The sequence below is a fragment of the Triturus cristatus genome, chromosome 8, assembly GCF_964204655.1.
Source record: "Triturus cristatus chromosome 8, aTriCri1.1, whole genome shotgun sequence".
NCBI classification, from domain to species: domain Eukaryota; kingdom Metazoa; phylum Chordata; class Amphibia; order Caudata; family Salamandridae; genus Triturus; species Triturus cristatus.
In genome coordinates, this window is record NC_140591.1 from 1,484,169,312 (window position 1) to 1,484,192,425 (window position 23,114).

Consider the following 23,114-nt stretch of genomic DNA (forward strand, 5'->3'; position numbering starts at 1 on the left):
TGCAACTCGCTATTGTGTACCATCTAAGTCCAACAGATGTACAGAGCTCACTTTTGATGCAAGGAAAATCCCGACTTCTTCACTCAAACACTAGATAGAACTAATCGCATGCTAAGTGTTTTTACATAACATTGTTATCAACTTTAGAGTAGTGTTAGTCCTCAATTTCAGCAGAATTTGGATTGGCAACATCTTCCTTCAAATTAAAAAATCGGGATTATTACCCCCAGCACAGTTGAAGCACGTGGGTAGTTTTACCACATATGCAGGGCTGTAAGTGGGATGAAAAGTCTGTGGGGGGGCTCTCAGAGGGGCGAGGCAGATGTAATTAGGGTGTGGCTTAAAGGTGAGCTAAAAATCTGTGCTTAGCGTAGTGGCTCACCCTACTGGTAATGTGCTGCTTCTTTCATTGTATCCAGATATATGTAATACAACAAATAATATTACTTTTACAACAAGTCAGGACTATTGGCTTTGTCAATGGTTGTTCGTTGTATAAGATAAATAAACAGCAACTATGGCGTGTATATAATATTGAACAAGCATTAAAAATGCAATAGTTCTCACCTTTCATTAAGTTAAAGCCATTTGCTTTGCTATACAATACCATTAGCAAAGCAAATGGCTTTAACTTAATTAAAGGCGAGGCCTATTGCATTTTTAATGCATGTTGGATCTTGGGGTGGTTCTTACTGCATTCACCCTTTGGACTATCCTTGCCCACATTTGTGTTCTTGTGGCTAATGGAGTCTGTTGGACCCGGCTACCAAACAGTTGTGGTTCCACTCTGACTATCTCATTTACCATGACTGTCAACTCACTCTCTGTGAATTTGGGCATTTTCTGTGTTGCCATGGTGTGTGGTGTGCAAAGTGGTTGTGGGTGCAGGGGTGTGAGTGGTGGGTGTGGTTGTGATATGTATGTTGTGTGTTGTGCAGGGGTTTTAGTGGTGCAGGTGTGGATGTGGTGGTGGTGCTGTGTGTGGTGTGACTATTGATGTTGTGTTCTTTGCCTCTCCTTTAAGCTGGGGTGTATGTCCCTTCTCTCCTGGAGTATTGCAAAGGATTGTGGTCAGGGAAGGGGCTGGTTTTATACTCAGCTAGGTGGGTGTGTCCAAATGGGGTATTGCTGTCAGGTGTGGTGTGTGTGTTGTCCTGGGAAATTTCTTTTTCTTTTTGCCATGTGGTTGTGTCATTGGGGTGTTTTGTGTATTTGGGGGCATGTTTAGTTAGCTGTGTGCACTTTTTAGCCTTATTGTGGGTTTTTACCTCGTCCACCATATTTTTTACGGATCGTCCGCCGCGGTGGCTGTGCTGCAGCACTTCCGCTGGCTCTCCCATTCATCCCAGTGTGCGACCGCGGCGGTCGGAAACAGCGGTATGTACCGCGGGACCGTCAGGGATATCCTAATTTCCCGTGCGGTGTCTCCGCTATGTTTGCGGCGGGTTGGTGTTTTTCCGCAGCGTATCCGACCATCGCAGACGGATTTTGGCAATCACCGCCTGCTACGGGTGGTTTTTCTTGGCCCTGTTCCGCCGCGGTCTGTGTTTTTTGGCAGATGATTCTAATTTGGCCGCCGTTTTTTCCACGGTGCCGGCGGGCGGTTGTTTTCCGCTTCCATGGCGGTCGGGGTGGTTTACCTAATAGGCCTTGAGAATAAACAGCAAGGGCAAGTTATGTTCAACACAATAAGATGGAAGATTTAACACACCTCCCGCTGAAAGCTATGCTCTGAATGTACTAAGACCCAATTGTTTAAGCAGTACATGGTATGCAAGGGCTAAGCGATGACATGGGCTAAAGGTCCCTTCTAACTGCAGGGGCCTCAGGCGCTGTGAGAGAAAGCGATGCTACTCGAAGCCCTTTATTACGTCACCTGCTGCACAGTTTAATTTCTGTTCAGTAAGTCCCAAGGGAGCATTTTTACAGTGTGAGGTGCAACTTCTGTGATGGAAAGGCCCACTTTCAGAGGGTGATGATCATCACTTACTTTAAACGGTATACAGAAAACAAACATGGCAGGCGCCCGCTGCACAGATTTATCAAGAAAGCAATATCAATTTGCAAAACTTAAATTCAAAACACTTGGAAGGCGGCCTGGTTTTCCTCAAGGTTGTTTGTTTTTTACTTAGTAATTGCTGATGAAATTTCATTTAAAGAGTGGATGGCTGCCTCTGAGTAAGGGCTGCCATCTTACTCCTGGAAGTCACAATCTTGCAATGACCCATTCCTGCTGTGGAAATCAACACTGTGACTGCAAGGTTGCAATGGCAAAGCGAAGGAGACCCTTAAATCTGCTGCTTCTTTTACACTGGCCTGGCAGTGCTTAATTTGTTTAATAAATGGGTGCCCGGGTCCTTGTCAGGAGGTCACTGCAGCTTGCACCAGCCATTGTCCCTGCCAGTGCTGCCATTGACGGGACAAGCACAGCTTCTAACCATTACACTCCTACAAAATGGCAATTCAGACTATTCCATGCCATCCAAAACTACAAGAATGGCTTGGGTGGCAGGTATTACTCATTTATGAAAGAAACTAAATTGTTGCTCAACTGTTGTTCTGCTCATTTTGAAATTAGACAAACAGCGCCATTGTGTGGTGAACTGTAGCAACAGTTGATATTGACAATTAAGTGCTGGTTCCGACTCCTGGAAACCATCGGCTCAAATTAAGCACTGAGGTCTGGGGTTCATCGGCCAATTTTTTTTTGTTAGAAGCACTATGATGTGTCCATGTCACAGGGCTTTTTTTATAATTCAACTCAAACAATGGAGGCAGAGTGGGTGGGGCTATTGTGGCAACACGAACGATGAAGGGATGGAGGGCTGGTGGGGAGAAAGAAAAGAAATATCTATGACGTGGCCAGTGGTTCACATCATACTGCTTTTTTTGTTAAGGTGGGTGCGGCGGCTAACAAGAGAACGGGAAATGGGTGGGAGGAAAAAAGTAAACATGGACAAAGTGGGGCAGGGACATATTAAACCCTTTGCTGCGATCAACAAAGAATGCATGACCTGCAAAAAACAATGCTAAAACAAACAGAAATTACGGGCATTCACCCATGTGCAGTGGAGCACTTTAAACATCGCCATCCACTTTAAAGGGTGAGGCCGGAGGAACAAAGGCTTGGTAAAGATACAGCAACTCCATGTAAAGCAGTCACGCCAGAGTGGCAGAGGATGGAACAGTTCCGTCCTCAGCCACGGTGCCCATGTCCTGAGGACGGAAACGTTCCATCCTCTGCACATGACTGGGAAATCCCTCTGCCGTTTTTAGAAGAGAGGTTTCATTTTGTATTTTTCAGCTACTGGGGTTGAGCAAGAGTTCCCTAGACACCCGAGGCATTTTTGTAAATTTAGTGTAATGATGATCGGCACGCATGGTGCGCTAACATCATTACATTGAAAGTGAAAGTGAAATAAGCCAATTGGCTTGTTTCACATCCACTGCTTATGTGCTCATGGGACTATCTCAGCCCCCCAAGCACCTACGCAGATGGGAGAGGTATCATTGGAAAGGGGACAATCTCTGCACAGGACGATTCCCAAGCAGGGATCCACTCTACTAGGCACCAGGGAGGGGGGAGTGGTCCCTTTGGCAAGGACTTTTGCTCCTCCCAGAGTTTTTTGCCAGATTGATCTTTCTGCCACCCTGGGGAGGGACAGAAAGCCCACTAGGCCCTAGGGATTCTTTTTTTTAAATACTTAGGGTTGGGGTCTGACTAAAATGTCCATGCCAAAGCTGTAGAAAACTGTCAGGAGCACAGTGGTCATGGAAAAACTGGGGAACAAATAGGCAAGTCAAACACAAGGATTCTAGGAACTGTAACAAGCAAGAGACTGGAACTTCAAGGGAACTAGAGACTGAGATAAGAACCACTGCGCAAGGGAACATAAACTATGGACAAAATATAGGAGACTGAGGAGGCTATAGTAGAAGCAAAAGGAATAAGTAAAGGGAAAATAATAGCAGGAACAGAAGGTGATCCAGCGCAAGGGACAAAATGTACATATTCTCCTTATGTCACAGATTTTTATTCACAACAGCTCATCCATACACTCATTCATTGGTGGGGCCCATAACACCAACACACTCGTCATTCAATCAATATCACTCAAATCTGTACCCCGGAGACTGGGGCTGCTGGACAGGTGGGTACCTTATTACCTATCAAGATTAATTTGCTTATTACATTATATACACTTTTTATATACAACTTTCAGAATCCTGACTTTAAGATCAAGGCACTCCACTATTTGGTCGATAGACCAACTAGTTGGATTGGTTGATGGTGAATTAGAACCAGCTAAAACACAAATAAAGTCTAGAAATCATTTAGGGGCATATGTATCAACATCACCATTTGCGATTCTCAAATAGCGATTTTTAAGGAATCGCTATTTGAGAATTGCAAAACGGGATGTATTTAAAAAATTGCAAACTTTTTGCGATTTCTTAAAATTCCTTAATTGCGATTAGCAAATTACGAAATCGCAATTAAGGAATACCTGCCCATTCATTCCTATGGGCCAGGAGACCCATAGGAATGTATGAGAAGTAATTCTCAAATTGCGAATCGCAATTTGCTAATCGCAATTTGAGAATAATTTCAAAGGTGCAAGGGTGTCAAGATGACACCCTGATACACCCCTGAAATTAGCTTGTGTGGTCATATGGCGCACATACATGCCCTAAGGGCATGTATGTGCGTCACGTGGCACTTTACAAAACGTGCATTTTTAAAAGAAATCGCAAATTAACACCAACTAGTAGTTGGTGGTAATTTGCGATTTCTTAAGGATTAATCGCAATCCTTTGGTGAGTGTTACATTTCATTTAAGAAATCGCAATTTGCGATTTCTTAAATGCTTACGCAAACTTAAGAAATCGCTAAATTAGTGATTCCTTAAATTTGCGTTGGGAATTTGTCTAATACATCCCGTTTTGCGAATTTTTAATCGCAAACGCTGTATTTTGCAAATCGCAGCGTTTGCGACTAAAAATTCGCTTGATACATATGCCCCTAGATCTCATAATAATTTTAAAGAATCACAAAACTCATTCTTATTATTTCAATTGTTGTTTATCTAATTAATAACATTTCTTACGTTTTCATTTATTAACAGCTCATAATCTCACATTTTAGCTTTATTAAAGAGAAACCAAACATTTAGAAATTAGATTTGAGTGTGAAAGATACAGTTAATCAATTACCAATTAGCAAACGATGATGGCTCCAGACCAAACAGAGAGTTATCCGTATTCTCAAGTCAAACTCCCTGGACAGGCTGTCTGACCCACACCGAGGAATCAAACCATCAGGCAAAATATATGATGCACCGCAAATCTCTTCTCCAAACGTCAACAAGCCCAATGCAAATCAATGCCACAAACGAGCGAAACCAAACCAACCTAACATTAACCCAATGACAGATGAGGGGCCATTTTTATACCCTTTTTCCCCCTTACTTCATACAAAATATGTCGACTTTTAGGGGCAGAGAAAATGTTCTGATTGGACAGTTCGGGGTTATCATCAGTTCATTTCATTTTTTTTCCAGTGCAAACTGGTTCTTCATAGTAACTTGGCATAGGAAGGCACAAATTGTAAATGTTTCTCAGGCGAGAGCAGCGAATGTAACTTCTCAAGGTGAAAAAGTCGTATTTCACAGGTTCTTTATTGTCCTTTCTGCTGTTCCCACATACTCATCTATAGGCTTTCGGTCAAGTCCCTAAATGTCTGTCCTTGGCAGGGAACACAGTGTCAGGAGTTCATGTCACTTGGTGATCTCCAGAGCCATCTGGGCATGCGCAGAAATCATTGCGCTCACATGGTGGCATCTGCTTCAGAGAACGCCTAGTAGGCTTCAGAGAACGCTTAGTAGGCCCGAATGCCAACTTAAGCAAAAATAGACATAACAGTAATTAAAATATAGAAATGAAGATTCTAATGTTTAAACCCACACTAATCCCAATGTATATTAGTATTTTCCTAGCTGTAGCAACATTTAAAGTGATAATACTTACCATTGTATAATTTGAAGCCACAATACAGTCATAAAGCAATACAATACAATGTTACTATTTTATCACACTCTAAGGTTAGTTTGCATACCATTGTTAATCAGTTAATTATTCTGCCATGCAATTTACAATTTAGTCCCACATGTATTTCGTGTTTATCAAGGTGCAAAGGTTGATTAGTAAATGTTCACTCCAAACACATTATGCAAATTATTTTTAGAATGATTATGAAATTAATTACATGCAAATTAGAGGAGGTATACAACATTTTGTTTTACCTGCTCCATCAAAGGCACAACATAGTAACAGAGAGGGAGCAGCTCAGGGGCTGCACCAAAATGTAGCAAAAAGGCAGACATGGGAATAAAGCAAACACAAAGCAGGGATGGAAAAATCTGTAGCAGGCTGCACTGGAACGGGACCCAGGCTTTATGTGAAGCAAGGCAGGAACTGGACTGGTAAACAAGCAACAAGAGGTCCAAACACAGTAAAACAAACTTCAATGCACAAACAAGGAGCTTCAGCAAATGACAACTTATAAGCAGTTCCAATCAGCAGCCAGCCCTGGGCGGAGACTCACATGACTGGGCTGCACAAGACTGGTCACAAGTGTGTGCAATTGCAGTCTGTCAATCCTGGAGGAGAGAATCCAGTGCTGAAGAACAGCAGGAGTACTTCCATAGAAATTAATGTACAGCAGATTCCAGGTCTTATCGAATATTTGACACTGCATTATGGAACCTGAAGTCCATGGAAGCAAATCTTGGTGTCCAATTGCATACAAGACTAAAATGAGAAGCATGCAGGAGTCCAAGAATGATTTTGGAAATGATTTAATGGTGATTTCCAAGCTACAGATGGTCCATGTACAGCGTTCCCCAGAGGCAGAATGATGGAATCGTAACACTCTTTGGGAAAGACATCTCACACTGGTACCAAACCTAGTGGCCCTCAGAATTTGGGGCAATTTCAACTCTGTCACGCCACGTCAGGAATCTAGGGATTGTGATAGCAACCTAAATCTCATTGTCAAGCCAACTCAACTTGATTGCCTCCTCTTTCATTCACACCCTCAAGCCCCTGAGGAAAATCTTCATAAGGCTTCTTCTCAACACCAGTTGAACCATCACCCAAGCCTCTATCACCAGCAAGCTGAACTACAGAAACACACTTTACATCACCACACAACTCACTATGAGATTCCAAGTCATACAGAATGCAGCAGCCAGACTCACAATCAAACTCTCACTCATACCAACATATCCACTCACCTCAAAGACCTCCACTGACTCCCCATTCACAAATGCACCGTGTTCAAATTACTCACACACACATACAAAGCACTGCACAAACTAGGATGTGCATACCTGAACAACCGCATCAGCTTCAACACTCCCACCAGACATCTTTCCTGTACTAACCTACAGCTCACCCATGTCGCGCATCCAAAGAGCCAGAGCAGGAAGCTGTTTCCAGTCTGTATTTATTTTTAAAATAAAAAAAAATAAAAGTACTGAAAATGATGCTTCTTGCGGGTGACTTCATGCTGTATTTTGTGCTTTTCAGAACAACAGCTGAGCAGATAGACATGATGGGAAGTTAAAAAACAGGTTAAGATTTGCCTAAATAAAGGAATTTGTTAACATATATATGTATTATAATGCTAATGTTTACCTGTGGGTGTGGTTGTTAACTGTATTTGCTAAAATGCAACAGGCAGTAAAGTATGAGATCATGTTTATCAGTTAAATAAATGTGGAAATATACCATTTTACGACTCCATTTATTCTCAAAACACAAAATAAATATGGATAAATACCAATAAGATGGCCAAATAATAACTATGGATAAATCCAGATGTAAATACCATAAAACCGGGAGCCCTATTTATGATCCACATATACAACTTTTCCAGGTACGTCCAGCTCATGGCAGGCAATATTAATACTAATTTTGAGGCTCAATACCACATTTTTCTCCATAGGTGAGTGCTGTAAATAGAAGGTGTTTCACTGCACTGGGAAAACCCAATCTACCCTTGAGAGCCTGGGCAAAATTAGATAGATGGGTAGAGGTGCCGTCAAGGGATTTATTCAAGATACACAGTAATATACTTTCAAAATCTTAATCGGATATAAGCTTTTATCAATTTGCTTTTTGGTAAATTAATTCTTGAATTTCATTTTCCGCAATATCAATCACAAAGAAGAAATTTCAATCAAAAAAGATGTACAAACATGGGTGTAAATAGAGAAGAATTTATATTTTTCAAAATAATATGGGTACTGAGAATATACACACGCAATGTAGCAAGAGGAAGTACAATAACATTCAATAATCCTACAATGTTACATTTGTATACACTTTTCCTTATATAGATGAATTTTCGAAAAAGTGTCTTAAGTCGATGTTTCGGTCTCTTACGCAATCGTCCATGAGACCATTTCAGGACTATTTTGTGTTATATCGATGACCCCTGTTTTTGCGGTTGTCTAAATGATCATCACAGACCAATAATGTTGGAAAAACCGTATTAATACCGAAGGTCCTCGGAGAGAGTATCACACCGTAAGGCTTCAGTTATGTGTGAATCTGATGGTGAAGCCTGGTCGTAGAATTTATACAAAGTGAGTCTGCTTCCTCGTCATGGAACTCAAGCGTTCTTGAAACATACGGGTTATAAATGAATCTGGTAATTCAAGTCTAATAGCGAAGTTATCACGAGGCGCATCTGCGTTCTGGTCGCGAAACTCTAATGCTCTCGGGACACTTTTATTTATTTAAATAGTGCACACTTTCATGACCCCAGAAGTATGAAAGACTGTGATTATTTGTCATTTTGTTTATTCAATTTTAATCTATATTTCTAGTTTGGTTTGGCATTTTGACTTTTTTACTATTTCAGTACAGCATAAATACTGTACACATTGCCCTAAGCTTGAGTGCTCTGTGCCCTAGCTATCAGGGGGGTTAGCTCCGGTTCATTTAGTGACTTTAACGGTTCGGTGTTAAAAGGTTTGTGACTATTCTTTGAAGTGGGCATTCACCCACCCCAAATAATAGTCCAATTTCCTTCAGCTGTTCAGGTGTTTGTACCGGCTAGTCTTTGGGAGATTTGCTTCAAGCTCTTGAGTGGGTATCATCCTGAGTTATCTTTTGTCTATTTCTTCCTTGTGTTGGTGGAGAATCTGTGGGCTGGTTGGTGTAGACCTTGATCAACTGAGAAAAAGCCAAGTTTTTACTGCTCATTATCATTGTTTTAACTCTTTACTGATGTAATACTGACCTTGGATTTAGTTTTCTATGTTGTCCATGACCATGGCTGGTATAGGCAAGGATATGGTTACTGCCAAACCAATTGGAAAGTGTCCATCTTTGTTTGAAAATTCAGAATCGCCGAGTGTATATTAGACTCGTTGACTTATTTGAGTAAAATCACAAATTATTTATCAATGAGCATTGCAGAGCTAAGACTGTTGTCAGAAAATATTGCTGTCTAATGTTTTATGGGATGTTGAACCTTAGTATATTATTTGCACAGTCTGTTGGGTACATAACGATGGATTAAACCCAGATCTGTGACTGGGGGTGAATGTTTTGCCAATGTGCAACATTCTGTCCATCATCTTGTGTGTTTTGCTGTTCGCCCTATGTGGGATGGGTATGCCCAGACGTGGGTCCCGTGCTTACTACGCCACTGGAGTCAAGCTATCCTGGCTGAAGAGGGGTGAAACCCTGGAACCGGTCCTAGGATGCTTGATTCCGGTCCAGGGAAGACGTGGCTTGGCAGTTCGGGCTGGACTGTTCCCATGAGGCACAGGGTCAAGACTGATTTGTATATGGCCATGTCTGAACTGGGGTGGCGTGCTGAGCAAAATAACGATGGATTAAACCCAGATCTGTGACTGGGGGTGAATGTTTTGCCAATGTGCAACATTCCGTCCATCATCTTGTGTGTTTTGCTGTTGGGTAAATATATAGGGCCCGATTCACAGAACTAACTTAAGACAAAATCCTAAACTTACTACCATTTTGGTATTCACAGAAGGCACTTACTCATTTCGGTATTCACAGAAGGCACTTACTCATTTCGGTATTCACAGAAGTTAGGAGTCCTAACTTTAGGACACCTAAATGCCTTCTGTGAATACCGAAAATCTTAAAATTAGGATTTTTCTCAGTTTAGAAGTAGTATAGTTAGGACTCCTAACTTTAGGACCCCTAGATGCCTTCTGTGAATACCAAAAGTCATAAAATTAGGATTTTTCTCAATTTAGTAGTAGTAAAGTTAGGACTCCTAACTTTAGGACTCCTAAATGCCTTCTGTGAATACCGAAAGCCTTAAAATTAGGATTTTTCTCAGTTTAGTAGTAGTAAAGTTAGGAGTTCTAACTTTAGGACTCCTAAACTGAGAAAAATCCTAATTTTAAGACTTTCGGTATTCACATAAGGCATTTAGGAGTCCTAAAGTTAGGACTCCTAACTTCTGTGAATACCGAAGTGAGTAAGTGTCTTCTGTGAATACCAAAATGAGTAAGTGTCTTCTGTGAATATGAAAATGGTAGTAAGTTTAGGATTTTGTCTTAAGTTAGTTCTGTGAATCGGGCCCATACAGTCTATTGGGTGTAAATGCTGTCTATTGCTTTTGTGGCCAGTTGAAGGCCAGACTGTCAACAGCACTGCAGCTGGTCACCTAAATGTATGTCTTGTTTCGGTATTTTGACTTGTTCGCACATTGTGATCTGAATTTACGGTTTACACACTGTATATGGAACTGTAGCCAATGCTTCAAAATAACAGGAACTTCTTATATCTATTGAGCAAGGGCGACAGTAAGGAGCCTTGAGGGGCTAGGGTTTATCAATTTTTGTGGATGAGAATTTAAACCTGATTCTGGTCTATTGGTTGCAATTGGTGAGGACCGCGTGGGCTGGATGGATGTGCCTTGACTTTCGCCCATTTCTAAAAAATCTTTATCATGGTCCACTGTGTCATCAGCGATCAACAGGTTGAGAAGGGTCTGGATGTCTGGTAAGCCTATATCTTGGTTCATAAGTACTTTCATGGCCTCTGTCAGGATGTTCCTAGCCCCTTCTGTGTTTAGAAAGCTTGTGTAGGGTTCTACAAAGTTGTATTTTTTCAAGTGACCAGCCCCGCCATGATCTTCCTGGACAGGGGAGGTTGGATATTGGATGGATATTAAAGAAGTTTCCTAGAAGTGTTTGTTGTCTTTAACAAGGGGTTAATTGTGGTGTGCTTCAAAGCCCTTAGAACACTACCCTGGGATAAAGAGGATTCCAGCACTTCTATGGTCTTTTCTGCAAAGACGGCATAATGATCGAATGGTGATAGCTAATTAGAGTAATGATAAGGTTACCCGACATAGCTCTTTGGATCGGGTGGATGCTTACATTTTTTTGTGGCACAGATGGTTTATGGCAGATTCAATGGTTTAGATGTCACTAGAGGGGACAAAGAGACTGAAGGGACTGAAGGGTTTTGCGTATCATCTTTACTAATGGGGTTGCGACTGTTCTGGACCTTGGAGCTTATAGTGAACAGTGATTTATAGTGTGGGAGATGCAGTGGACCTCATACTTGGCAGACACAGGGATTTCATGAAGGATTATAAATGTTTGTGTCTGGACACTTTTGTTTGCTCCAGCCATTACAAACATTTCTTAAAATCAATGGGATAATTGACCGGAATACTCCACTCCCATCTTTGCTTTCTTGAAAGCTATTTGATATTTTTTAGATGTTGTAGAGATCATGCATGCCAAAATGACCAGTGTGGAATCAATATTTACTCTTTATGTACACCAAAAATGGTGCCAATAATAAAATAAAAGCTGCAGCAATTTCTGGCATATTTTCCCAGATGTTCTACATCAGGGACATTGTGTTCTTTGGCTATATAAGTGTCCTTCTAGAGTGGTTGGGGAGAAAGGGGGTTGTGGTTTTTCTATTGGACTTTGTCATTTTATCTCAGTGGTGTAGCAGATTGTGTGTGATCCATTTGGTTGTTGCTAGCTTTAGTCTGCTAATGGGTTCTGCTCCTTAATGTCTCTCTTTATGTGGTTGTTGTAAAGGAGGGAGAAAGAACAAGCATTGGCATAGCCAATAGGTCTCGCTTTTGGGACCTCATAAGTATTTATTAATGCAGCACAATTTATTTGGTGCAACAACAACTGTTGCATGGCTAAACACTTACAAGGTCCCAAAGGTGAGACCTATTGGCTATGCCAATGCTTGTTTGTTGAATGTCCCCACATTGAAAATGTTTTTCATTGCAGGAAACGCACTTCCCGTACACCTGCACTAGTTTGGGGGTTATGCCCTTCCCCTTCCCACCTTGGAAAGGTTTTACTCCTGCCTTTCACAAGAATAAATCTCCGACCATTTCCATGGTAGAAATATTTGACAGTAACCACAGGCTTTCATGTTCATGGGTGTTCCTACATTTTCCAGAATACCCAGACTGTAAACCCCTTTCTTATGTGTGGGATATTCTGATGTACACCATCGTAGAGGGTAAAACGGCTTGTGAATAAAAGGATGCATGCGATTCACGATTACTTTCAGACATACACTTTACATGAGCCTTAATGTTTCCTAAACTGTTCGCCACGGATATTGAAATATTTAGAAACATAATCTTAAATGTTGCTGTTGCTTTCTCTCCTAGAAAGATTGGATAGACTTGGGTAGGGGTGATGCTCTTGACACACCCTGCTCAAGGGCATCCATTTACTGATGAACTAGGGCATAATGCGCCATCTGAATGTACCATACCTGGAGCAATCTCATATAGCACCGTGCAGAGAAATAGTAAACAAATGCAATATAAAAATTTGGAAATAAATGCATTGATAAAGTAGCGGGGTCTGGCTACACCTCCGATATGTCTGCAAAATTGACCTTCTGTCCTGCAATGTTATCCTGAATTTTGATCATTTGTCATTCATTTTTTACAGTCCTGTCCTGCATTTGCCTCCACGCCAGGTGGTCACCCAAAGCACACATTCACGGCATTATAGTTTTCCGTCGCGTTTGGCGATCTCAGCCTCAACACACAAGCTCCACTTTGCACAACGATACGAAAGAGACTGGGTTTGGGATTTCTGGAACAAGGGAAGCTTTGCACGGGATGTTGACTGCATTACACCGAGCCCTGGCGAAGCTCGCTTCTCTTTGAGAAGAGCGCACAGGCTCTTCTGCGGTGTTTTATATCAATCAATTGCAGAACAATACAATGATGGGTTTTTACTACTTGCTTAAAATCTAGGGAGCTTCTCTTGGACTGAATGAACTCATTCATTTTGTGATGGGCCTGCATTGACCAAGCTGGCATCTCATGAATTTAAACCAGTAGATGTCACTGCATTAATCAAATTAGCACAGCTTTGATCACACTACACTGCACTGGTGAGGCAGGCACTGCACTGCCCCCTAGACCTGTATGGGGGAGCGTGAATGCACGTGTGAGTGTCAAAGGCTCGTGAGAAAACGCGTAGAGGGGTGCTGGCACTTTAAATTGATATTGATATTATATATAGAAGGCAATGACTGGCACACGCAAGCACGGATGGTGCCTGAAGGGGACACGGGTAGATCTGGACGGCACTAGTTCAGTACAGGACAGATGCATGCCACCCTCGCTCAATAACTGGCAGGCTGCTACCTGGGTACTGAAGCAGGGATGGCATGGCCGAGACATCAGAGACCAAGCTCAGGTGCGCTGGCAATGATTTAGAGCACATCTGGAATGACACTATCCCAAGAAACAGCTCTTGGAGGGGCACTTTCAACTTAAGTTACAGCTTGACTGTACGTGCAATGATGATGCACAGACTTCAAGGCGCTAAGGCAATAGAGCACACCTGCTCACGATAAAGGAAACCATGGAAGTGGCTGGGATATTACGGCACAGATTATATGTCAGGTAAACATTGCTGCACAGCTGGGGTAGCACTTCATTACCTCCTCGTTAGTCTTCCTCGCCACATGACTAACAAAGTGAGCTTCAGCTCCACACCAGAACCCTCCAAAGCAAAAAAAGTCAGCCTCCCATGCCTCCCATCCCTTTCCAATATGGCCGACCCAGTACACCCATGACCTCTATAAGAGGCGGGCCGGCCCAACCCATCAGCCTGTTTTTTTTGTTCTGCGCTGCAGATTCTCCAGAGCGTCTGTTCAGGTAAGTTGGGCTGAGGTCCTGCTCCAGCGGGTCCCTTTGCCCTGGGGGGGAGGCCCTGCTCCAGCCGCCTCGCTCTCTGGTTCCCCTGCCTTCTAGCCCTCGCACTGTCCCTTTGGGGTTCGACGCTCTGCTCTAGCGGGCTTCTGGTGCTGGCGGGCTCTTGGGAGTTTTTTTGCCCTGCGCCCTCTCCATTCCTTGCTTTGTGCCCTGCTTTAGCGGGCTTTGTTTTGGGTGGTGTGCTGTGGGCTGTCACGTAGTCGCTGTGGCCTCAACCTGTGACTCTTACTCTCCTGGTTCTCTGTGCGGCTGCCGGGGTTCCTCACTTGTGGGCCTCCCTGCCTCTCATGCCTTGCGGGGCTTCCTGATACCCTGCGGCCGGCTTCGACGCATGTGTGTCGCCTTGGCCGGCCTGCCCGCCGGGTTTTCTTTCCCCGGCATGCTCTACCCCGACCCGTCTCAGTTGGATGCGGCGGGTGGGGGGGGGTATGGCGTTGCTGCCTGCTGTCAGCCCTGCGCTTGCCCTCTTTTTGCTTTTCGCTGCATGCGATCGAGAAGGGGGCCTTCGTCATTGGGGGGGGGGGGTTGGCCTGACGCTAGGGGGATCCCCCTCGATCCCATAGCCCTGGTCCTCTCCACCTGTGGGCCTCCGTCCGTTCCTGCGGACGCGCCCCCGTTTCCCGGTCTCCCCCATTGTGATTCCCTGTCCGTTGGGCGCCTGTTTGTTTGGCCGGGGCTGTTGTCCTGGGCTGGGCTTAACTTCGGGTGCCAGGGCTGGTGCGTTCCTCGGCGCTCCGGGGTCTGCTCTGGGGTTTCGCGGGGGTCTGCGACTCTGTTGGTTGAGTCCGGGCTGCTGCCTTCTCCTCCTGGTTTCCAGCTGGAGTTCTCTGGGCCGCCTCCTCGGGGCGGGTCCTGCTCCCCCGGCTTCAGTCTCTGTGCGCTCTGCTTCGGGCTGTTTTCTTCTGGTTAGGGGTCCGGCTGCCGGGCTGCCTCCCTTTCAGCTGCTGTGGGTGGGGGCCCCACGGTTGCGTTGTTCTTCGGGTCATTTTGGCCCGGTGTTGGACGGCGGGAACACTTCCTCTGATGAGTGTTCTGTGTTGGTTCCTCCTTTCCCTCCAGGGTTTCCGGTTGCCTTTTTTGGTGTTTGTGTCGTGGCGCTCGTCCTCTTGTGGTTCTGGGCATTTCGCCTCTGCTTTCCGGTTTCCTGTTCTTTTCGATGTCGGACTTGTTTTGTGGCTGCATGGGACGTCCTTGTCGCTGTGTGTTAGGAGTCGCTCTGGCCTCATGGTTGGGGTCTTGGACTCTTGCCCTGCTGCTTGGGGTTCACTTTCCTGGTCTTTCGGTGTGACTGGGTGCCTTCGTCTGAAGTGTAGGCATTGGTCTTGCCTTCAGTGAGGTTGGGAAATATTTTTCCTGTTTGGGTGCTCGCTTCGGCGGCACATATCCTAAAATTTGGTGGTCCGTGCTCGTCGGGTCCCTGGGTTCTCTACTTGTCGCAGTGTTTGTCCCTTCCAGGGCGGTCTGTCTCGCCGCCATGGCCCTGCAGCCGTTCCTCCCTTTAGCCCCTGCTCTCGTCTTTTCTCGGGTGCGGGCTGGTTGGTTCCTGGTTGGCGGACCGCCTGGGTGTGCCTGGTGCTGTGGACATGGTGTTGGGCTGTTCGCCCGGTGGGGTGTGTGTTCCCGTTCCCCGGTTTCGCCTTCCTTCCTATGTTCTCCTGTACCTGCCTGCTCCCCACTGTTGTCCTTGGCCGGTCCTGGTTGATGTGGCCTTCGGGGTTTTCGGGAGCTGTGAGCGCCGGCTTGTCTGCTGGGGTGGGTCCTCTGTTTGCCCCTGTTCTGCTCCGGTTGTTGCAGTTTGGCTTGCCTTCCTTGGGCCACTGCGGTGGTGTCCCCTCCGCCTCCTGCTCCTTGGCCCGGTGGGCGTCCCTTGCACCTTCCTCCTCGTTGTTGCCTGTGTGTGCGGTGTTGGGTTCCCCCGCACTCCCGTACTCCAGTTGTGGCAGGTGTCACGGTTCTCGGTTGGTGCCTGTGGTGCGTGTTCACTTCTCCTGCATCCTTCCGTGGGCTCTAGTGGTGGTGTTTTTACGCTGGAGTGGCGTGGTGTGCTATGGTGTCCAGTGGATTTGGTCCCTGTTCCCTTGTGCTGGCCTCATCCGTGCGCTCCTTGCCGCTGGTTTCCTGCATTTCTGGCTGTATGGGTCTGGTCCCATGTGCTGTTGCTCTGTGGTTGATCTCCTACCTTGGCTACCTTGGGTGGCTGTCCCCCTTCGTCTGGTTTGGTGTGGCCCCCTGGCTGTTCATGTCTGGGTTGTCTACCCAGCTGCTGTTCTTCCGTGGTGTCGGTTTTGGGCTCCTTGTGCCTTGTCTGTCGGTGCTTGCCTGGTCTGTCCGTTGGGGGTCCTCCCCATCTGGTGCTCTGTGGGGTTTCCTGCTTTCGCCTGTTCCCGTGGGTGTCCCTTTCGGTAGGGCGTTTGGCTGCGGTTCTGGGTGTCCCTGGTTCAGTTCCGGGTGTCCCCTGCCTCTAGGGATGGCTCCCCTTCCGCCCTGTCTGCCCGTGTGGCCGGTGGTCGTTGTGTTCCGGTCTCCCCTTCCCGGGTTTTGGCGTCCTCTCCGCCTGTGGGGCATGCTTTGGTCTCTGCTGGGTTGGTTATTCTGTTTTTGGCTGTGTGTTGTCTGCCTACTGTTGGCCGTTTTCTGGCTTGGTTTTGCCCATGCCTCGTGGGGGCTTCTTGGGGCTCTTGCCTCGGTCACTCTCTGCCTGTGTCCTGGGTGCTGGTTCGCGCCTGGGCTTTTTGGCCTGGCCGGGATGTTTCTCCTGTTGGTGGGGCTCGCCTGGGTGCTTCCCGATTCTGCTCCTGCGGCTTGTGGTTTCATATCCTGCCACGTTTTTATTTGTTGCCCCTTGGGGTTTTTTTCTTCACGCTCTGCTTGTGGTCGTCCGAGGCTGCTGGTTTTCCCGGTTCTCTTCACCGGTTGGGGCCCGACGCTCCCTGTGCGGATTGGCTCCTGTTCTTCTTTGTCCCTGGTGGGGGTGCTGGGTCCTTCCAGCTCGGGTTTTATCCCTGGAGGTATGACCTTTCTCGGCCTCGTTCCGTCTTCTGTCTTTCTTGCCTTTGGTGGCTTGCTACCTGTGGCCTTGCCCCTGTGTTCGCTCCGGTCCCTGTTAGGTCTCTGCTTTTCAGCTGGGGCGGTCCTGGGGGTTGGTATGCGTTGCTGTGGCCTTGTGGGCTCTTCCTCCTAGGGTCTTGAGTTTGTGTCCCGGGGTTGGTTGGTTTTGCCTCCCGGGTGCTCGCCTCGGTGGCTCCCTTGGAATGTTGCTGGGGCATTTTGCTTGTCCTCTGCGCTGGGCTGTGTTGCTCGTTCATTCTGCATTCCCCTTCCTTCCGGGTCCGTGGTGCTTTCTTGTGCTTGGGTCCCCTGGTGGGTGTTTGCCTTCATGTTTGGGGCTTGGCCTTGGTCCTCTTCGATGGCCTTGCTGACGGGGGCACTTTGCTGTGGTTTCCTGTGGCCCCCGGGGTCTGTTTTGCCTTGCTCCTGCCTGGGCTCTCTCGTTGCTGTCGCGTTCCCGTTCGGGGATCCTTTGGGCGGCTGTGGTCCATGTCCCTCCTGCCTCTCCTTGCTGGTGGGGCTTGGGTGCCCTTCGTTTTGTTGTTCGGGTGGGGTGCTGGTTTCCTTTTCTGTGCCTCCACCCGTTCTTGCGGCTCCTGCCGGTCTGGGTTCCCTCTGGTTCCTTTTGCTTCTGCCCCTGATTACCTCCGGATCTGGTGGCTTTTGTTTTCTTCTCCCCTCCGGTCCTTGGTTTGGGGGTGGTTCGTCTCTCTCGCTGTTGGTGGTCCACCGTGCGCGTGGCTGGGCTTTGGCCGGCCTGGGTCTCTTGCTGCTGTGGCCTTTTTTGTTGGGTCTCTGTGGTATGGCTGTCCTCTGTTTCTTCGTTCCCTGTGGGGCTCCGGTGGCTCATGGGCTGTTTGGGTCCCCCCTCGCTTTGGGCTGTCCGTTGGGCGGTCTTGGCGTTTTTGACCGGCTTGCTGCTTTCTGTTTGTGGGCCTGTTTTCGGTTGCCTTTTGGATCCGTGTGGTCTGGTGCCTTGCCTTCTCTGTCCTCCTTTTGCCTTGGTTGGGCGGATTTTCTGGCGGCACTTCTTGTCTGGGGGGGTCCGGGGTTTTCGGCCCTTCAGGTGTTTTTCTGTCCCGGGCTGGTTCTTCCTGCCCGTGGTTGCCTCTCTCTTGGGTGGTTTTCTCCGCTCGTTTGGTCTGTTGGGTTTGTCCTCTCTCGTGGGTTTCCATTCTGGTTCATTGGTTTCTTGTGAGTTTCCATGAATCCGCTTGGCTTTGGTATGTGCTCACTTTGTTAGTCATGTGGCGAGGAGGAATAACGAGGAGGTAATGCCCCGATTACTTACCGGTAATCTTCATTACTCCGAGTATAGTCTTCCTTGCCACATGAGTTCCCATCCCTCCCTCCCTGTCTGGCTATCGGCTTCATGTTTATGCTTGGTAGTGTCAGGCTGATGGGTTGGGCCGGCCCGCCTCTTATAGAGGTCATGGGTGTACTGGGTCGGCCATATTGGGAAGGGATGGGAGGCTGACTTTTTTTGCTTTGGAGGCTGAAGCTCACTTTGTTAGTCATGTGGCGAGGAAGACTATACTCGGAGTAATGAAGATTACCGTAAGTAATCGGGGCAATACACTGTGAGGGACACTGGAATATTAAGGCACCGGTGACATGGCAGGGAGGCATTAAAGAACAGACGCTATAGCACTGCATTACAACATAACAGTTGCTCTGACACCTTCGGGTAATGTTCGCACTATATAAAATCGCATTACATAAATAAATAAATAAACAGGCAATGGAACATTCCTACACACATAACAAGACACTGAGCCATTCATGCATGTGTATAGCGCTGCATGAGATCACTGAAATATTAAGGCACAGATTACATGGCACCCAGTCACTATCAAACGGACGGAATAGCGCTGCATTACACCATGACAGTTTAAGGCGCAGATGGCATGACACTGAGCCATTAATTCAAGTGTATAACGCTGCATGACAGTCACTGAAATATGAAAGCGCAGATAACTTGGGAGTGAAGCATTAAGGTACGTCTGGCACAGAACTGTTTTACAATTTGTGCGGCGCTACAATATTAAGGCATACGATGGAACATGCAGTGTGACATTAAGGATCGCGATCAAACATCAAAGCGGCCGCGAAAGTGAAAGTAATCGCGGTCAAGCGCGGCGCGCGTGCCTCGCACATGCACTGTAGCTCTAGGCTGGCCTGGTAGCACTTTTTGGAGCCCTCTCAATAAGTCTCGCCAGACCAGCGCATGAGCTGGGTCAGGCGGGACCTAAAAATGCTTTCTAGCCTTATGAGAAGAGACCAGACAGCCTGCCCACAGAGTTCCTACACTTTCCAGTGGCTCTAATGAAAGAAACAGCAAGCATCCTGTGCGTGCTTAATGAGGACCGCAGGAGGGTAGGAGAAGGGCCAAAAGGAAATTCTGCCCTAAAGGAATCACTGAAGAGAAGGGTTAAGAAGCACCTTTTGCCATCATCAGGCTGATGGTGTAGACAATAATTAGTCCTATGTTCATTATTAAATATGCAGCTTCATCATTGTTCTTATATTCTTGGATATTATCAGTTTCATCTTCTGAAGTGGGCCTCCAAGTCTGTCGGACTCCAGTAGGCCCAGCTCAGAGGGGTAATTTCTACCATTCAACTATCTTCTGGTTAAGGCCGCATTGCTATGGGGAAGAGGGTATTGAGTTAAAGGCAGATGGTTGCTACCACTCACATTGAGAAACCTTCCATTTGTGTTGAGGAAGCTGTCACTCGAGTTGCGCAGATACTGGAGCGGCAGAAAGAAGCAGCGCTCTCTTGCGCTGTGCATGGTGCCATTTGCGCTGATTTTACAGCACGGAACAACCACCCAGCACTACAAATCAGTGCGAGCTGTGTGGCCTAACACACTCCGCCGCTTGTTGAACTCCACGTAGCACAGCAGATTTTTTGGCCTCTTCGGGAAGTTCCGGGAATTCCGCCCAGACCTAGTTTGGATTGAGAAGGGCTCAAGTCTTAAGAATTTCATTACTTACCAACAGGGAAGGCTGCTTTGAAGTGGGAGAGAATGCACCATCACTGCTGGTATTTCAGTTACCGAGATGGATAGTTTTAACTTGCAGTATTCCTGAAAGCCCTTAATAAGCATTGGCAGTAACAGTAGGTCTTGCTATAAAATGCTAATGCATGCATACATAAATTTGAACGTGTGCATGCTCTGTCTGCTAAATGTATGCTTGATAGCAATAGTCAAATGCATAGACATCAGTGGCAGCAGTACTGCAGGTAGAACAATAGTAATCCATTGTCTGAATACCTCATGCCACGACCACACACAACACTCAATATAAGCTGTTGGCTTTGCCCCTGGCCCTTGACACCAGCACTGCCCAGCATGCCCAATGTCCTCGAATTCCAAATTGTGTGAGCGATTACAGAGGACTTTTTTGACGAAAGCAGTGTTGGATGGCAGGGTAGCCCCAAGTATTCCATAGGTGAGCCAAGATCTATGAGGATGGATCATTCCAGGTGACCGTGTCTTGGCTCATGTAATGAAGCTTCTACCGCCTTCTTCTGCAAGAAACCTCCACAGCCAGGATTCATGGGAGTCCCCTTAAATTCACAGTTTCATGGAATGAGTATTTGTAGTCCTTATGAACCTCCCTTAGAGCATGAGTCCTTCTCACAGACACATACACGCCCCTCTTTCAAACCTTCTCACAGGGTTGCACCCCTCTTACCCTTCCTACAGCCTCTCACGTCCATGTATGCACTGTTCATACAGTCCTGGAAACAGCTATGAGTGCAGCTCTTTTGTCTCGTGTCCTCCAACTGAACGGCCCTTTTAACCGCATACAATGCTTGCAAACTACTTATGGCCACTTATGCACCCTGCTTACACCTTAAAACTCTGAAACTAGTACAGCATTGTTGTCATGTATCTTCTGATTGTACAGCCCTTCTTACATCATGCAACACTTACAACCGTCTTACAGCCACTTGTGCAGCCCCCCGAGAGTCCTTCCACAGTCATGTATGCATCTTTTTAACAAACCTACTCGGAAACATCTCATCCAGCCCTTTACACGGCCATGCACAATGTGGTCCTTCACACTGCCTTCCACTTCTCTCACAGCGCTTCACACTGCCATACACACATCTTATGGTCCTTCACACTGCTTACCGCTTCTCTCGCAGCCCTTCACACAGCCGTGCACTAATCTTATGGTCCTTCACACTGCCTTCTATTCCTCTCACAGCGCTTTACACTGCCATGCACGAATCGTATAGTCCTTCACACTGCCTTCCACTCCTCTCACAGCGCTTCACACTGCCATACACGAATCTTATGGTCCTTCACACTGCTTACCGATTCTCTTGCAGCCCTTCACGTGGCTGTGCACCAATCTTATGGTCCTTCACACTGCCTTCTATTCTCCTCACAGCGCTTCACACTGCCATGCACAAATCTTATAGTCCTTCACACTGCCTTCCACTTCTCTTGCAGCCCTTTACACGGCCAGGGTCCAATCTTATGGTCCTTCACACTGTCTTCCAATCCTTGCAAAGCCCTTCATATGACTATGTTCCAATTGTATGGTCGTTCACACTTCCTTCCACTCATCTCCCAGCCCTTCATATGGCCATGCTCCAATCTTATGGTCCTTCACACTGCCTTCCACAATTCTCTTGCCCTTCGTATGGCCATGTTCCAATCTTATGGTCCTTCAAACTGCCTTCCACTCCTCTCACAGCCCTTCACATGGCCAGGCACCAATCTTTTGATCTTTCACACTGTCTTCCAATCATTGTGAAGCCCTTCACATGGCCAGTGTCCAATCTTATGGTCTTTCACACTGCCTTCCACTCCTCTTCCTGCCCTTCGTATGGCCATGCTCCTCTCTTATGGTCCTTCACACTGCCTTCCACTCCTCTCACAGCCCTTCACATGGCCAGGCACCAATCTTATGGTCCTTCACACTGTCTTCCACTCCTCTTACAGCCCTTCACTCTGCCATGCACCAATCTTCTGGTCCTTCACACTGCCTTCCGCTCCTCTCAAAGCCCTTCACATGGCCAAGCACCGATCTTATGGTCCTTCACACTGCCTTCCTCTCCTCTTACAGCACTTTACATAGCCATGCACCAATCTTGCAGCCCTTCACACTGCCATGCACCAATCTTAAGGTTCTTAGCACTGCCTTCCACTCCTCTTGCAGCCCTTCACACTGCCATGCACCAATCTTATGGTCCTTCACAGTGCCTCCCACTCCTCTCGCAGTCCTTGACACGGCCATGCACCAATTTTATAATCCTACACACTGACTTTCACTCCTCGCGAAGCCCTTCACATGGCCAGGCACCAATTTTATGGTCCTTCACACTGTCTTCCACTCCTCTTGAAGCCCTTCACGTGACAATGCTCCAATCTTATTGTCCTACACACTGGCTTTCACTCCTCTCACAGCCCTTCACACTGCCGTGCACCAATCTTATGGTCCTTCACACAGCCTTTCACTCCTCTCGAAGCGCTTCACATGGCCATGCACCAATCGTATGGTCCTTCACACTACCTTCCACTCCTTTCGCAGTCCTTCACATGACCATGCACCAATCTTATAATCCTACACACTGACTTCCAGTCCTCACGAAGCCCTTCACACGCATAAGCACCAATCATATGGTCCTTCACACTGCCTTCCACTCCTCTCCCAGCCCTTCATATGGGCATGCTCCAATCTATGGTCCTTCACACTGCCTTCTATTCTCCTCACAGCGCTTCACACTGCCATGCACAAATCTTATAGTCCTTCACACTGCCT